Here is a 3723-nt window from a genome sequence, read left to right on the forward strand (position 1 = left end):
CTCCCTTTAATTTTCTGATTTTAAAAAGAATCAACATTGAAATGACGTCATAATATAATATTTTCCAATGGTTGCAAAATATCATCCCTCATGAAAATATTGTAATTAAAAAAATAAATAATAATTAGACATTGGCTGGAGTGAGAATATTTATTATAAAACAAAACTAATAATAATAATAATAATAATAATAATAATAATAATAATAATAGTAATTGTTTCAAATTTTGATACAAGGTCAATTTCGGGGTAGGGGGATGAGTCAAATACTTCGACCCCCAATACTCAACTGGTACTTATTTTATCGACCCAGAAAGGATGAAAGGCAAAGACAACCTCGGCCGGATTTGAACTCGGAACGTAAAGACGGACGAAATGCCGTTAAGCACATTGTCCGGTGAGTTAACAATTCTTCCAGCTCGCCGCCTTACTACTACTACTACTACTACTACTACTACTACTACTACTACTACTACTACTAATAATAATAATAATAATAATAACAATCCTTTCTACTATAGGCACAATGCCTGAATTTCGCAGGTTGGGGTCTAGTGCTCAACTAGTACTTGTTTTATAGACTCAAAAGCATGAAAGACAATGTTGATCCCGGTGTAATTTTTACTGCCTTTCATCTTTATCCTTTACTTCATACACACACACACCCACACACTGATCCGTGATAGAAAATTCAACAAAAAAGAATTCCATCTGGTGAGAGATAAATATTATTTATTTTATTTAAAGGTCGCAATACATGTATTAAAGCGCCACGAAATCTTCATCTTTCTCAAGTTATACTCTGAGATATAGTTTATTTAGTGGTGTAGGTATATTCTTTAGTAGAATAATCCATGTGGTATAAATCCATAGTAGTGTGTAACTTGGTTGGATCTTTAGAGTCACTCAACTTAAAGCAATCACGCTAATCATCTGGTGAGTAATTTTTTTTTATTGAATTTTATATCATGCATCAGTACATTATATACTGCTTAACGTTGGCTTTTCACTGCAAATCCATAACTGCCATATGATTGCATAGCTAAGATATGGAAATTTATGAAATTTTTGAGAGTAGCGTCGGGAAGTTGGGATATCGAGGTTTATAAAGATATCGAGGTTTATAAACAACGTTTCACAATTTTAAGAAGCTATAGTATTCTATTTAGGAACACCCCATCGTATTTACGATAAAAGAATTTATCGATAGCAAGCCATATTGCGCTTAGGAGGAAAAAATTTATAAACAGCTCAAAGTTTTAGCAAACAGAGAGTACTAGATGGAATTCTTTTTGTTGAATGTTCTATCACGGATCAGTACATTGTGTGTGTGTGCCTGTGTGAAGTAAAGGGTCTATTATTATTATTATTATTATTATTATTATTATTATTATTATTATTATTTTATGTTTGACTTTTGCTTTGCATTTGTACAAGTTGGCTCCAAGTCTCACCCAGAGACCTCAAGAGACAACAAGTTAGAAGTTCATGTTGGTGTTATGCCTAGGGTGCCATATATTTGGTTTTGTACATAGTGTCGTTCTTGATGGTTTCTATGGTGGTATCAATGTCAAATATGGTTTTCATATTATATTTTTTCTTTAATTTTTGGGTTTTGTAGGTTTGATAGACTTGTTAAACTTAACGTTTTTTAAACATTCTGTGTCAGACCTAAGTAGCTTAATTTGGTGCTGAATACGCTCTTGCCAAGTAGGGTTTTTGTGGGAATGTTGTCGTTTTCTAATCTTTTCACCACATAGAATCGTTGAGATTTTCGCGGATGGTTGAGATCTGTAATATTAACACCATTAGCTGAAATTACATCCTTAAGTGCAAGGCGGATTTTACCAATTATTTTCAGGTTTTGGTTAGAATTGCGAATTTTTAGGAGAGTATCGCGTTCATTCATACTGGTTTCTTTAATTTTCAGCCATTCAATCATGATTTGATTTTGTAGATCATGTAGTTCTGTTGGGTCAATTTCTGTGTGACTTCCTTCATCTATTTGATTTTCATGTGCCTAAGTGTTTCTGGTTGGTTCAGAGAGTATTTCACTTTGCCTATCAGTTACATTAACTCTTTCAATCACTATTGCATTTTCATCAGCCCTAGGCTGGTCTATAACTATTTCCTTTGTAGTATCTTCGTTAGCTGCAGCTTCGTTCATTACTGGTCAATTTCTACTTCAGTTAGTAATTTCTTTTTCATAATGTTTCTTCTGACGTTGGCAAGTTTGTTACTGTCTATGTAGGGTCTTACTTCAAGGTGTTTCTGTCTCCAGTTTAAGTAGGTTTGTACAGTATTTGATTTATTTGTGGTGAAATATATGGCATGTTGGAAGGCTGCAAGAACTTCTTTTTTATTTTCCCTAGACCATTTTTCAGTCTGTTTCTTTTGGTTATTTGATAACGAGCATGGGTGGCAGTCTGTTGGAATATTCCGGTTGTAGGTCACTTCCACAACCGTTCAGAAATTACATAACACTAAAATATTCAGTAACAATAATAAATTTAATTTATCCTCGACAATTTTTAGTTTTACCAATTTTGAATATATCATTCCTGTTTAAAACCTTTTGCCTACTTGACAATTTCATTTCTAGCTCTGCCTTGAAGAAAGCTTTATTTCTTGGGCTCACGTTTCTGGGCGCAAGGATGTTGTTAAACTTCTGTTAACAGCACCGTATGCAGGTCCTTTCTGTATTCTTTCATGCACGGATAATTTTTTCACTATAGACCTTAATGGTCGTAAAGACACTATATCAGTGGACAGACTAAAAAAGGCCTTCATAGAGAAAACTGGCCCTTTTCCCACTGCAGATGACACACACACAGCATTACAAACACGGCCCGTACACTCAACTTTACATTCCATGACTACCAATGGGATCGATCAGGTACTGGACAAAGATTCTGGATTATTTTTTCCGTTCTTTTTACTTAATTTTTGAGAGCGGTCGGGTTTATTTTTAGTATTCTCGTTTGTGAGAGCAGTCAAGTTTATTTCAGATATACTCATTTTAAAAATCATCTCCGGCTAATCTAGTACCCCGGGTAAAATGATTTGTAGCATTTCGTCCGTCTTAACGTTCTGAGTTCAAATTCCGCCGAGGACATCTTTATCTTTTATCCTTTCGGGGTTGATAATTTAAGTATCATTTGAGCACTGGGGTCGATGTAATCGACTTACCCACTTCCCCGAAATTTTAGACCTTGTGCCTAAACTAGAAAGGATTGGGTTGTTTAAGGATGTTGAACAAAACACCCATGTTTCCAGAGGTGAATTACCCAAACCCCAAAGAATTCCTCTCAACACATGGCTATGATGCTCTCCCACTACTACTGCTCGTGATCAGAGATGCACATATCGTCAGCCATTAGATATACTACGGTGTCAGCTGTTCACTACCAGTGAACTCAGGTAACACACCTTGTTTTCCGAGTACCATCTGAGGGGTTCCAAGCAGTGCCGTTTTCTGCAAGTGCTTCACCCTTATTGCAGCTCCTATTTTCATCGACCACAATCGCTTAACCTCCCAAGCTAACCTGTCATATCTATCGTCTTTTCTTTCTTTCTTATCGCATACTTTGTTGTCAGCTGGGCATGCTATATCTATTATTATTATTATTATTATTATTATTATTATTATTATTATTATTATTATTATTATTATTATTATTATTATTATTATTTTATGTTTGACTTTTGCTTTGCATTTGTACA

The 3723-nt window shown here is 34.6% G+C and overlaps 1 long non-coding RNA gene across 1 annotated transcript in view; it reads left to right on the forward strand.

The window, feature by feature from the left end:
- The first annotated feature begins 225 nt into the window (after nucleotides 1-225).
- LOC106880488 (uncharacterized) overlaps nucleotides 226-3723 on the forward strand; it is a 45321-nt gene continuing 41823 nt past the window's right edge. Inside the window, exon 1 of the long non-coding RNA XR_008265417.1 lies at nucleotides 226-397. This is a non-coding gene — a long non-coding RNA (uncharacterized LOC106880488). The remainder of the gene's footprint in view (nucleotides 398-3723) is intronic.

The sequence above is a fragment of the Octopus bimaculoides genome, chromosome 13 (genome assembly GCF_001194135.2).
Source record: "Octopus bimaculoides isolate UCB-OBI-ISO-001 chromosome 13, ASM119413v2, whole genome shotgun sequence".
Taxonomy (NCBI): domain Eukaryota; kingdom Metazoa; phylum Mollusca; class Cephalopoda; order Octopoda; family Octopodidae; genus Octopus; species Octopus bimaculoides.